Below are 14,766 nucleotides of genomic sequence, written 5' to 3' on the forward strand. Positions count from 1 at the left end.
TTGACCTAACTTAAAAATTCTTCATGACGTAAAATGGAAAAGACCCGGATGAAAAAGCTGTTAACCTTCCAGTGATAATATTATGATGATAATAATGTTGATAATAAATGATAATGATAATTGTCTATCTACATGCCAAGGGCTTTTTCCACCTTATAAGGGAAGTAGCCAAGTCAAAAGACACGCATCCACTCCCACCCACTCCACTCCACTCCCATCCATCACCCTTTCCTCCCTCTCATCTTAGCTCCTCGTGGATGACGGGTCATCTCTGTATCCCGTCCACTGACCTGGGTCAGAAGCAATGCAGCAAGACAGTAATAATAAATGTAACAAATAATAATAATGATAATAATAATAATAATACTAATAATAATTAATAATAATAATAATAATAATAATAATAATAAATGTCAATGAAGGCCAAAATATCAAGATAGGATGTAATGACAGTGGAAGACAAAAGATCACGATGGGATGTAATTATAGTGGAGGAAAAAATATCACGGTAGGATATAATGTCACTGGAGGACAAAATATAATTTTAGAAAGGGATGCCGGACATAATGTCACTGAACGATGGGAGGCCGGCGTGAATCACGGTGACGTAGGGGGACAAAATATACAAAATAGATCGGATGACCGTAATCGACCAGATGTCCATGATGGGGGAAATTTTAATTTTGATAGGAGAAATGTTGATGAGGCATTTAATGTCAATGAAGGACCAAATAATAATAATATAGAGCAAGGCATAAATAAAAAACAAAATGATAATATAAGACATGATATTGAAACTCAAAATGTGGCAAAAAGAAATAATCACGAGTTTCTTAAAACTATGTACTTTAATGCTCGTAGTATTAGGAACAAATTTCAAGAAATACAGGCGTATGTCAAAAGCGAAAATCTCGATATGATAGGAATAACTGAGACATGGTTAAATGGTACAGAGTTCGAAGCTGAATTTAATATTGCGGGATTTAAACACTTTCATCAGGATAGAAACCACAAGAAAGGTGGGGGTGTTTTATTGTACGTTAAAAACAATGTTCATGCTTGTGTTTTAGAGAAAGTGAAACAGGACGCATATGACAGTTTGTGGGTTGAGTTAACCCTAACAAATGGACAAAAAATGAATATAGGTGTAATATATAGGCCAAAGACATTATCATTAGCAGACGACAAACTGTTATTTCAAGAACTGTCTAGTTTCTGCAACCGGGATTTATTGATAATCGGTGATTTCAATTTTACTGACATTGATTGGATGACCCTTTAACATGGCCATATAGGTAGTCGCTTGATTGATTTTCTTGGTGACAATTATTTAATTCAGCATGTAAAAGAGCCCACAAGATATGGAAACTTGCTCGATTTATTGATCACTAGCCGCGAAAGCATGGTAACTGATGTAGAAGTCGGTGAATCTGTTGCAAATAGCGATCACAATTTAGTCAGATTCAAACTCCTAAACAATTTTAGAATAGATACTTGTGCTTCTAAAATACCCGATTTCAGTAAAGCTCAGTTCATAGAACTACGTCAGGAGCTTCAGCTTACAGATTGGGAGGCAAAATTAAACGAAAGGCCTGTAGATCAGATGTGGGAAATATTTCAAAATACGCTCACTAAGATGATTCAAACTTACATTCCTTTTAAGGACAGACGTCCACCAAATCAGGCTCACCCAAAGTGGCTCGACAAAGAAACTGAAAAAAGTATTGCTAAAAAGAGACAGGCTTATAAGAAATATAAGTGCTCGGGTGCATCTAATGACTATGAAAGTTATGTATCAATACAGAGAGATTTAAAAAAGACAATAAGAAAAAGAAAACGACAATACGAAATGAACATCGCTGATAAATCCAAAGAGAATCCCAAAGAATTCTATAGTTACATTAGAGATAAAAAGGTTGTTAGGAATCACATTGGTCCACTATTATCTGCTGACGGTCAACTTGAATATTCAAATGAAGGAATGTGTAATATCTTAAACAATTATTTTAGCTCGGTATTCGTAAACGAAACACCTCAAAGTGAATTCCAAACTGAAACCTGTGAAAAGTCTGGGGTAAACTTACTCACTACGGTAAATATAACAAAAGAAAAAATTAAAAGGTGTATAGACAAACTCAAAGTTAATAAAACACCAGGGCCTGACGGTTGGCATCCAAGAATCTTAAAGGAAATGAAAAATGAAATTGTTGTTCCATTAGAAATTATTTTCAAGAAATCCATCATATCCGGAGATGTCCCAAGAGAATGGAAGCTAGCTAACGTTACTCCCATATTCAAAAAAGGTGACAAATAGAAACCAAATAACTATAGGCCTATAAGTTTGACTTCGATCGTAGGAAAAATAATGGAAACTATCATCAGAGATGATATCGAATATCATTTAGAAAGTAACCGTTTGATAAATGATAGCCAGCATGGTTTCAGACGGAAACGTTCTTGCGTGACTAACTTACTCGAATTCTACAACACAGTTATCTCGAATTATGACAAAAGAAACAATATAGATTTAATATATCTAGACTTTGCAAAAGCTTTTGATACCGTCCCACACGAAAGACTACTTACTAAATTAGCTTTGCATGGAATAAGTGGTAGCCTATTAGGTTGGACTAGTAATTGGTTGAAAGGTCGAAAACAGAGAGTTGTTTTAAATGGAAAAACTTCTGGATGGAAAAATGTTGCAAGTGGAGTTCCTCAGGGTTCCGTTCTTGGGCCACTTCTATTCATAGTATATATAAATGATATAGACAATGGACTAAAATCTACTGTTTCCAAATTTGCTGATGATACAAAACTGTGCGGAGTGGCAAATGATCACTCAAACCAATTAGATATTCAAGAAGATTTAGATCAATTACAGCAATGGTCTGAAAAGTGGCTAATGAAATTTAACACAAGTAAATGCAAGGTAATGCACATAGGTAAAAATAACAGTAAGTACGATTACAAGTTATTTGGAAATTCGTTAACAAAAGTGGATAGTGAAAAAGATCTCGGCGTAATTATCAGTAACGACCTCAAATCATCCAAGCAGTGTATTTCAGCCTCTGAGAAAGCAAATAAGATTCTGGGATTGATTGCGCGATCTTTTGATTTCAAAAGTCCATCACTCATTAACAAGCTATATAAATCGTTAGTTCGTCCACATTTGGAATATGCTGTTTCCGTATGGTCACCGAATCTCATTAAAGACATTGACAGACTGGAAAAAGTACAACGGCGAGCCACAAAACTGATTCCAAATATCAAATATAAATCATACGAAAATCGACTTAAGCACATGAATCTGTTTTCCCCAAAAAAGCGTAGACTCAGAGGTGACTTGATACAGGTCTTTAAGATTTTAAAGGGAATTGACAACATCAAAAGTGACCAAATTTTCACATTGAATGAGAATCAGACAAGAAACAATGGTCTCAAACTGTCCGGAAATAGATTCAATTTGGAAGTAGGTAGAAACAACTTTGCCAACCGTGTAGTTAATGAATGGAATAAACTTCCTGCACAGGTAGTGCAATGTAGTTCAGTTCGAAGCTTTAAGAATCATTTAGATAAATACCTAAGTAAGATGCTGTAATGATTATAATTTATGTTATATTATTTGTTTTTGTTTTGTTATAATTTGTCTGTCTGATGTTCATTTATTATTAGTTATATGTCAATTTATAATCATTTACTATTTACCTTTTTGTTTGTTATTCAACTATACCTATGCATTTTTTTATGTTTTTTATTTGTTATTTTTACATTTTTTTTTTTTTTTTTTTTTTTTTTTTTTTTTGCATCCGACCTAGATATGGATCAAAAGGTCTCCTGTCGGCATGCTCCGCCTTTGTAATCCTTTGTAATTTTCAATATTGTAAAGTTGGTCTAGGGTGGGTCGGGCTTGGGAAGGCTGGTTTGTTGAGTGGAACAAGATAAGGTGATATAAGGTTGAGGGGTCAGAGGTGGGATGAGGGGATGATGAGGGGGACTCTTTGAGGTGGAGTCGAGGTGGATCCTTGGTATCTTCCGCAAGGTGGCGCACTTTACTCATATTATTCTTGCTAAAACCAGGAGGCCGTTTTGTGCTACGGAGGCGAACCGACACCGGCCGCTGATTGTTGACGGATTTTGATAAGGTTTAACGTCACAAACTCCTCCCATCGGAAGGCTAGGACGATACCCCTTACAGATGACTTTGTAGCGTGGAATTTAATGAACCATGCCCTTGGTCCAAGTTCGCCGGTGGCAGGATTCGAACCGCCCTCACCTCGACCTTCGCCGCAAATAACGACGCCGTAACCCGCCCAGCCAGCGAGCTTCCCATTGACGTATCTTAACCCCTTAAAGTCTTAAAAGTCTTTTAAAGTCAGATTAAAAAGATTGCTCAACTGAAGAAAATCGTCTGGGTCTAAAACGGAACAAATTTAGATTTAAGAAGGAAATAGGCAAGAACTCGTTTACCAATAGAGTGCTATTGGTTGTTTTAAGAGGTTTGATAACTATGGATGAGGATGATAGGTGGTAATGGACACGGAACTGCCAAGTGTAGGCCATATGGTCTCTAGCAGTCTTCATTATTACAATCTCATGTTCTAAAGTAGGTGAGGTGTGGCACCGTGATGAATGGGATGGTTTGGGCCGGCGGCGTTCGAGCGGTTCTTGAAGGGCGAGTTTGTGGGTGAGTTGTCTCGGGTTGAAAGGGGATTTGCGGTCCTTTGGTGGCGCCGCCGACGGAGTGTGACGCCCCGGAGGTTGTGGGCGGGCGTGGGTGGGTGTAGGTGGATGTGGCTTCCATCCCCTGGGTGTTGGGTCACAGGGTAACATACCTCTCGTAACACCTTCGCGTAATGTTACACTTTGACGAGCGTTTATGTCTTGTATGGGCGTTCCTTCCCCACCCCGCCAGCTTCCAACTATACACACATACATACATACATACGCACACTACTCGACGGCGCAGTGGTAGCGTTCGCAACTGCTAACTCAGCGGTTCGAATCCCTAAAGCTTACTTAGGACTACTATGACCCAGTTACTGTCAGCTAAACAACACTGTGAACTTGTGCTATATCCCGACACATATCCATATGAATATACTGGTGTATTGTCAGCAATAATACAATCTGTTATACGCGCGCGCACACACACACACACACACACACACACACACACACACACACACACACGTACACACACATTAAAGGCACATAAGTCCTTGATAGAGAGGACTTACTAAATTGGGATAAGAGAAATACAAGGGGACATAAGAAACTCAAAAAGGATAGTTATAGAAGAGACCTGAAAAAACAGTTTTCCACACAGAATGGTGGATATCTGGAACAAACTGGACGAAACAATAGTGTGCACAAAAACTATACACGAATTTAAGAGCAAACTAGACACTGCTAGATACAAAGACGGGACAATACAAACATAACTCCCCTTCCCGTAAGATACAACTAGGTAAACACGCACACACACACACACACACACACACACACACACACACACACACACACACACACACACACACAACGTGTGTGTCTTTGTGTCAGACGAGGTCCCTGCGGTGTAGTTGCGGCTGCGGGTCGGGCGGTGGGGGTGGGGGGGGCGAGTGTTATCCTTCGGCGGGAGACGACAAAGAGGTGAGGTGAAGAGAGAGTTCGTCTCCTGATGGAGAGGGCTCACCAAGGGTCACCCACAGGTCGCGGTTCTGGCTTGCTGGAGATTTGCTCTATTTCCTTTAATCTTTCTCTCTTTCTCTCTATCTCTCTCTTTCTCACTATATATATATATATATATATATATATATATATATATATATATATATTTATATATATTTATATATAACTCTTTCTCTATCTCTATCTTTCTCACTCTCTCTGTCAATATATATCTATCTGTGTGTGTGTGTGTGTGTATCTATCTTACCTGTCTTTTTCTCTATTTATTTTTCCAGAAGGGAATATTTGTTCAATTAATGTTATGCCCCAGTTGAAGGTATTGATTGCGCAAGTCTTACAGATTCCGTATTCTTAGAAACTTGAGATGCAACAACCTACTGACCAGAGCAGCACATGGTTAAAAGACTCATCTCCACTCTGGAAAGACTACTAACCACTTATAACTTGTACGATCCTTCCGTTCTTGTGTCCCCATGGAATCGCTCCAACCAGTTCTTCGGGCTGTATAATTGTCCCCGAAGGAAGATGAAAGCGGTGAAGATGTAATGTAGGGTCTTTCCAGTATGGCTTTACTTGCAATGGCATTTACCAACATTACAAAGGCGGAGCATGCCGACAAGAGACCTTTTGGTCCATAACTAGATCGGATGCGGGAAAAATGTAATACTGATAAATGATTTAAAGAAAAATAAATAAAAGTAATAAATGAAATAGATAAATGCATAGGTACAGTTAGATAATAAACAAACAGATAAATAGTAAATAATAGTAAATTGACAGATAATTAATAATAAAAAAAAATCAAGTAAATAATAGTTAACAAACAAACAATAACAAACAAATAAATAATATGAAATAAATTGCAGTCAGTACAGCATCTTGCTTAGGTGTATATTTAAACGAATCTTAAAGCTTCAAACTGAACTACATTGCACTGCCTGTGTAGGAAGTTTATTCCATTCATAAACTACACGGTTGGCGAAGTTGTTTCTACCCACTTTCAAATTAAATCCATTTCCAGACAGTTTGAGACCATTATTTCTGTCTGATTCTGATTCAGAATGTTATCTTTGTCGTTTCGGAGAGGATTTCTTCTTACCTGAATAGAACCAAGTGTTTCGAAGCAGAATAGTCAAATTGCCCTGATGGTGACCTTTACAAGCTTTATTCTGCCTGACGCCGAGTGACGCCGTTCTGGTCGGGGAAAGAACCCGGGACAGGGAGAGGTGGTGGCTATCATCGATCGAGATGCCCGTTCTCTGACCCCCGGAGGTATTGATTTCGTTCGAGTTTCTTTTTTTCTTCTTCGTTTCTTCCTGTTTGTGTTTCTTTGTGTATCTGGTACTTTGTTCATTTCTTTCTCCTCTTCTTGTTTCTTTGTTTGGTTTTATTCTTTCGTGTTTCTTTGTCTTTGCCTCAAACCAGCATTATGGCCAAACAGCTGGATTAACTGGCATTAAATGGGGGACGGAGAGGGGGGTCGCCGATTTAATGAAGCGGCCTTGCTGTGGATGTGCTGTGTCTTGCGACACTGCTTCTGACCCAGGGCAGTGGACAAGGTGCAGGGATGACCCGTCATCCAGGAGGTGCTCAGATAAGAGGGAGGGTGGGAGGGGTGTGGAGTGTATTTAGGGATGGAATGGGTGGAAAGGATTTTATGTCTTTCCCTTTTTGGCTACCCCTCTTGTAAGGGGGAAAGCCTTGGTATATGTATGTATTTATGTAAATTTTTAGAAAAGGATTTGTCTCTTTATGTTTGTAATAAGTTTTCTAGTAATTGTATCAAGGTCACCAGTAGTGATGTGTGTGTGCGTGTTTGTATTTACATAGTTGTATTTTACGGAAAGGGGAGCTATGTTCGTGGTGACCCGTCTTTGTATCTCGCAACCTCTAGTTTGTTCTTAAATTCTTGTGTTTACACACACACACTATTGTTTCGTCCAATTTGTTCCAGAAATCTACCACTCTGTGAAAAGCTTGTTTTTTTCAGATCTCTTCTATAACTGTCCTTTTTGAGTTTCTTTTCATGTCCTCTTGTTTTCCTTCTATCCTAATTAAATAAGTCTTCGCTGTCAAGGACTTCCATGCCTTTCATAATTCTATAAATGGCTAACAAATCACCTCTTTCTCTTCTTTGTTCCAGGGTTGGTAGTTGTATGTGTGTGTGCGTGCGTGTGTGTGTGTGTACGTACGATAGCTAGAACTATAAGAAATTGCCCAATTTACCTCAAACCAAAAATTTCATATCATCACACTAGTAAACAAAAATGCAAAATTTTGAAATTCGTGACCACGGTAGGTCAAAATCGAGGTCACAAGTTGAGCCTGGTAAGGTCATTCCCCCGAATAATTGTTGCCGAGCGAGGTTCAATATACCTGGCACCCTTCTTTATTTCTGTTTGTGTTTGTGGGGTAAATGCTCCCCAGGCAAAACGGGCACAGGTGAAAAGTGTTTGGGGAGGAATGTTGGGAAGTCTTGGATAAGCCCAGTTGACAGTTAGTTTGGAGGTAGTAGTAGTAGTAGTAGTGGTAGTTATGATGGTGGTGGTAGTGGTAGTTGTGGTGGTGGTGGCAGTCGTAGTTATGGTGGTGGTAGTGGTAGTTATGGTGGTAGTGGTAGTTATTATGGTGGTGGTAGTGGTGGTTATGGTGGTGGTGGTAGTAGTAGTTATGGTGGTGGTGGTAGTAGTAGTTATGGTGGTGGTGGTAGTAGTAGTTATGGTGGTGGTGGTAGTAGTAGTTATGGTGGTGGTGGTAGTAGTAGTTATGGTGGTGCTGGTAGTAGTAGTTATGGTGGTGGTGGTAGTAGTAGTTATGGTGGTAGTGGTAGTTATGATGATGGTGGTGGTAGTGGTAGTTATGGTGGTGGTGGTAGTAGTAGTTATGGTGGTGGTGGTAGTAGTAGTTATGGTGGTGGTAGTAGTAGTTTTGGTGGTGGTGGTAGTGGTAGTCATGATGGTGGTGGTGGTAGTGGTAGTTATGATGGTGTGGTGGTAGTGATGATAATAGTGGTGGAATCGTAGAGATGGTAAAGGGAGAGATTTAAGGGAGAGGTCAGGAGAACTGATATCTAGATTAAGGTCAAAGATATTTTTGTTTTATTTTATTTTATTTTTTATTTATTTATTTATTTGTTTTTTATTTATTTATTTTTTATTTGTATGTTTTTATTTAATTATTATTATTTTTTATTTATTTATTAATATATATATATATATATATATATATATATATATATATATGTATATATTAGTGGAAATGAGTCTCACATCATAAGAAAGCTGTGTAGGAATATCACTAAACTCCCTAAAATATAAACTAGATAGAATAAGTTGGAGTTTCTGGAGTTTGTTCAACATATTAGCTAATACAGACACACACACACGTCATGTTTATGTTCAACTGAATACACATTCCCCAGTGCATACGTGATGTGCATGTACACATGTACTTACTCGTAAAGATATGTGCGTACACGTATGAACATGTACACCCTTGTACGTGTATGTACACTTGAGTGTACATGTGTAAATATATGTATAAAACGAGGACACGCAGTCTCGTGAAAATGGACGAAAATGTAAGAATCTCAGCGACCAGTAAGGGTGTATACATTGACGTGTAATGTTCACGTGTAAGATTCACGTGCATTTGCACGTGGTAGATGACGTAAGCAAACACGTGCAGGTATGTGAGTACGTGTGGGGAGAATAGGTGTGGTTCTGTATGTCAGGCCGCGTGCGTGCGTGCGTGTGTGCGTGCGTGCGTGCCTACTCAGTGCCAAGCCACCAGGGCCACTGCCTTAGTATGTGTCGGGCAACGGGGCAGGCTAGGTCGCGTGGAGGTAGAGTGAGAGTGGCACACATCACACGTACGTGCACACACGTACACGTACGCACACATACGTACATACGCTCACACACGTACGCACACACATACACACGCACACACACGTGCGAACATACACACTGACGCACACATACGCACACAAACCCACCTGCTTGGGCCTTCCTCCACTTTATCTTTGTGTCGTACGAGATGTGTCGCCTACAACTCGCGTGTCACGTTGTGTGTCGTGCAGTGATAGTGATAGTGTCGGAATGAGACACGCTAGAGCGTGCCATATGGGATGACACGGGGTGCCGTGTCGTGTATTAGCGGTGTTGTGCTGCGTGCCAGATTTCTGACACTTCCTGTGTCGTAAAAGCGTTCGAGTGGAACACCCGAGAGCGTGTCACCGCTTGGTGTCGTATCGGCGTGTCAGATGCCGGCTGTCGGGTCGCAAGTGTTTCGTTATTGAGCTGGTGTCGGGTCTGTGTCACACGACACGGAAGGGGCCAATGGGAACGCGAAAGTGTCGGAGAATATTAATGAAGAATTGCAGCCAGTTGACGATCCGTGTCGCCAAAAAAAGAAATCGTGGAATTGATGCAACACGTGTGTATCTACATATATATATATATATATATATATAAAATGACATATAGTTTGTGTGCGTTTCTGAGCCCAGCCGCCTTCATGGTCCCGTACAGGACCGGCCTATCCTTTGAGATATGACACATCCATTGTACATCACCATGGTTGTACAATTATGTCCTGTGTAAATTACACGTGGAGTTTAGAGCGCGTTGGAATGGTTGCTTAGCGCGGTTACCACGAGAAACGTTTCGGCACCAATTTCCCGTTTTCTCGGCAGCTTTTTCCCGGGAACTTGCCGCCGAAACGTTGATCATGTGAAACGCGCTTTAGGGTCGTGAATAAAACCCGAAACCATTGCAACCAGCTTGGTTAGTCTACATTGAAATGCTACAAGGAAATGCTAACGGGGAACGGAGTTGGGAAACTATGAAAATGCGATTTGGAAAAATTGGCTGGTGCCGTACGGGGTTCGAACCCAGGATACTCGTGATCGAGGCTGGAAAAAGAGGAGGAGGAGGAAGAGGAAGAGGAATCTAGTAATAAAGAGGTGAAAGTAAAGGAGGAAGAGGAGGAAGAGCGAGAACAAAAAGAATATAGTAACAAAGGAGGAAGAGGAATCTAGTAATAAAGGAGGAAGAGGAGGTAATATCAATATTGTAGAAAAAATGGCATTAGTGGTGAGAGCAATTGTAACATAAGTGGTAATAGTAACAATGTTAATTGGTTATAATGGTAATAGTTGCAGTGGTAACTAGTAAGAGAGGTAATTAGTAACAATGGTGAAAGTAACAATAGTAATTAGTAACAATGGTAATAATAGCAGTGGTAACTAGTAAGAGAGGTAATTAGTAACACTGGTGAAAGTAACAATGGTAATTGGTAATAATGACAATGGTAATAATAGTTGGTAACTGGTAATAGTAGCAATGGTAAATAGTAACATTGGTGAAAGTAATAATGGTAATTGGTAACAATGGTAATTATATAATGGGTAACTGGTAATAGTAGCAATGGTAATTAGTAACAATGGCAATAAGTAACAGTGGCAATAAGTAACAGTGGCTATTAGTAACACTGGTGAAAGTAACAGTGATGGTAACAATTGTAATAGTAACAGGAGTAATAGTAACAGTAGTAATGGTAACAGTACTGATAGTAATAGGAGTAATAGTAGGAGTAATAGTAACCGTATTGATAGTAATAGGAATGATATAACAGGAGTAATTATAATGATATTGGTAATAATGGTAACGGTCATAAAGGTAACGGTGATATTAGTAATGGTAACGACGGTGATCGTGATCGTGGTATATTGGCACCACCTCGCGTGCCCCAGGGGAGGCGACCCGAAGGAGGCCGAATGGGTCCAAGGTCTCCTTCGGGGCCGTCCCTTGCAAACATTACATAAAACAGAACACAAGAGGGCCAAGTAGAGCGGGCCCACACAGGGAGGGCGGGAGGGATGTGTAGCGAAGAGTTTGCTTAAGAAGAGAGCAAACTGGGATTAATCTGTGTGTGTGTGTGTGTTCACCACCATGGTCTTTGGATCACTTGTTGGACTCGTGATCGACAGCTATTTCCATCCCGGAAGAGAGCTCAGAGGTCATATATGACCGATCTATGGGTAATGCTGTGACCGTACACGCACATACACACACACACACACACACACACACACACACACACACACACACACACACACACACACACAACTCCCCGCCCACGAGAGTTGGAGTAACGACTCGCAACGCAGTGATATTTAAATTGTTTTATCCCTGAGCGGGATTTGAACCCGGACCGCCGTAGAGGCAGCCAGGAACTCTACCAACCGCGCCACCGAGTCGTGTGTGGGTGTGTGTGCGTGTACGTGTGTGTACGTGTACGTATGCGTGTGTTGCGTGCATGGCCACACGCACATAACTGTGCATGACAATGGGCGTTTCAATTTGGGCGAAATCTTACAAATGTAAACAAAAGAGTTGGGGTGGGGGGGAGGGGGAGGGGAAAGGAGGGGAGGGTAGTGGGGGAAGTGAAACTTAGAAAATTGGAAGAGGTATTTGGAGTGGGAGGAGAGAAGGGGGGAGAGAGACTGAATACATTCAGATAGAATACGTATGAGAATGAATATAGAGAGGAGAGAGAGGGGAAGAAGATAGGAGGGGAGGGGAAATATGAGAGGGGACAAGAAGAGAGCAAGCAGGAAAGGATGGGAAGAGAGGGGAAGCTTCGTATGATGGAGAGGGGAAAAGAGGGGAGGAGAGAAGTGATGGGGGAGGAGGGAAGGAAGAAGAGAGGGGTTGGGCTGGTGAGGGGAGCATAAGAGTTGGGGGAGATGGGGAGGGAAAGAGGGAAGGGGGGAGAAGGGCGAAGGGAAGAGGGGAGGAAGAGAAGGGCGAGGGGAAGGGGGAGATGGGAAGGGAAAGAGGGGAGGTGGGAGAAGGGCGAGGGAAAGAGGGGAGGGAGAGAAGGGCGAGGGGAAGGGGGAGATGGGGAGGGAAAGAGGGGAAAGGGGAGGAGGAAGAGGGGAAGGGAGGGGAGGAGGGGAAGGGGAAGGAAGATGAAAAGGTGACGTGGAAATAGCCGAAGGTGAAGGGTGAGGGAAAGGTGGGAGTAATGAAGAAAATAGACAGACAGACAGACAGACTGGCAGATAGATGTAGTGAAAAATTAATTGGGAGGTAAAGCCAAGAGGCAGAGGAAGAATTAGAGAGTCAAGATGAAAGAAAGAGCAGAAAGAAGAGAAAAGAGGGAAGGAAACGGGGGCGGGGGGGAGGAGGGGGAAGAGGGGAGGAAAGTTGTGGATGGGGAAAAGAGAGGGGGGAAGGAAGTGATCAGGTGACATGGAGTGGACGAGTGGGGAGGAGGAGGAGGACAAGGCTTCTGAGGTTGAATATCAACGGAAGGTAGGTAGGGAGGAGGAGTTGGGGACGGGGAAGAAGAAGAGGAAGAGGAGGAGGAGGAAGGGAGGAGGGGAAGGATACGCACCATCCAGCCCACAGTTGGGGGTCACACTCGTGGCTGCGTATGGATCCATGAATAGGCATGGGTTTTGTTGCCCCCTGCTTAGACTGGGATTCTTGTTGGTAAAATGTGTAGGAAAAGACGCGTATGCGCGCGCACACACACACACACACACACACACACAGTGGCTAGCGTTCGAGGCCGCCACTACGGCGGTCCGGGTTCGAATCCCGCCCAGGGTTGAAATAATTTCAGTATCATTGCGCTGCGAGTCGTTACTCCAACTCTCGTGGGCGGAAAGTTGGGGTGTGTGTGTGCGTGTAAGGTCACAGCATTACACACAGATCGGTCATATACGAGCTCTGAGCTCCTCCGGATGAGAAACAGCTGTCGATCACGAGCCCAACACGTGATCCAAGGTCATGGTGAATCACACACACACACACTCACACACACACACACACACACACACACACACACACACACACACACACACACACACAATATCAAGCACGGACCACGTAGGCTAGAGTACTTGCATAAATAGAAATATGGATCATGAATACGTGAATAAATAAGATTAGCTTAACTTTGATAAAGTAAAATGTATCTGTTTATATACCAAAGGCTTTTTCCACCTTACAGGGAAGGTAACCAAATAAAAAAGCAAGTACCCACTCCCATTCCACTCCCACCCATCCACTCCCATCCTCCACCCTTTCCTCCCTCTCATCTCAGCTCCTCCTGGATGACGGGTCATCCCTGCATCCCGCCCACTGCCCCGAGTCGGAAACAATGCAGCAAGACACAGCACATCTACAGCAAGGCCGCTTCACTTAATCGGCGTAACTATATAGCGTCACTAAAACAGGATATTATGTGGCTCAGGCATATTGCATACTTAAAAAAAAATGAGGAGAAATGTCATTCCGGAAAAGAAAAACCTGGGCACAGATTAAAACGTTCATTACCAGAGAATAACACACAGAGAAGAACGAAACAAAACGAAACGTACAAAGCAGAGGACGAAGACCAGGGGAGTTTGCCCCTGACGGAATAAGGATTTTTTTTTTTTTTTTTTTACTTAGTGACGTAACAGCTTTGGCTGTCAAGGGTTTTTCTGTGATGAACAAAATCGCATGGCGACGCTTTCAGTCCATTGAGGCGTTTTTTGAATGGTTGGTCCCAGGACCATATCATGTAACGTGTCCAGATAACTTCAGTGCCTTAAGCCCCTGTCACGCTATCACGACTCGGGTGAGTTCGTTTGAGTACAAACTACTTCGGTTACAATCTTTTATTTTTCGAATCTCCAAATATCAAACCACCTTTGCGTCACATATTAAGAAGCTAAATTACGAACTAAGAAGTTATACCTAGACGAATATTAGACACATTGTTGAATTGCAGACTTAGGGAAATCTAGAATACGGTAAGCAAAGTTGTCTTGTACCTTTTCAAGTTCACATTTGACGAGAATCGTGGATGAGTCACGGAGGTTCCATAAGTATAGAAGCGCTGGTGAACTCACAGTAATGGTAGTTTATTTGTTTTGTAATCATTTCTCTGTTTATTATTATTTGCTATTATATGTCAATTTATTATTTACTATTTACCTGTTTGTTTATCATTTAACTATACCTATGCATTTGTTTGTTTAATTTATTATTATTTATATTATTATATTTTTCATTTATC

General features: G+C 41.5%; 1 protein-coding gene across 2 annotated transcripts in view; it reads left to right on the forward strand.

Moving 5' to 3' along the window:
- Nucleotides 1-9,302: 9,302 nt before the first annotated feature.
- LOC143039582 (uncharacterized) overlaps nt 9,303-14,766 on the forward strand; it is a 226,656-nt gene continuing 221,192 nt past the window's right edge. For both annotated transcript variants that reach the window (XM_076209811.1, XM_076209812.1), the window contains exon 1: nt 9,303-9,532. The gene's annotated coding sequence lies outside the window, so the exon portion shown is untranslated. The remainder of the gene's footprint in view (nt 9,533-14,766) is intronic.

Source organism: Oratosquilla oratoria, chromosome 26, assembly GCF_046742065.1.
Source record: "Oratosquilla oratoria isolate Oo_2021 chromosome 26, ASM4674206v1, whole genome shotgun sequence".
NCBI lineage: Eukaryota > Metazoa > Arthropoda > Malacostraca > Stomatopoda > Squillidae > Oratosquilla > Oratosquilla oratoria.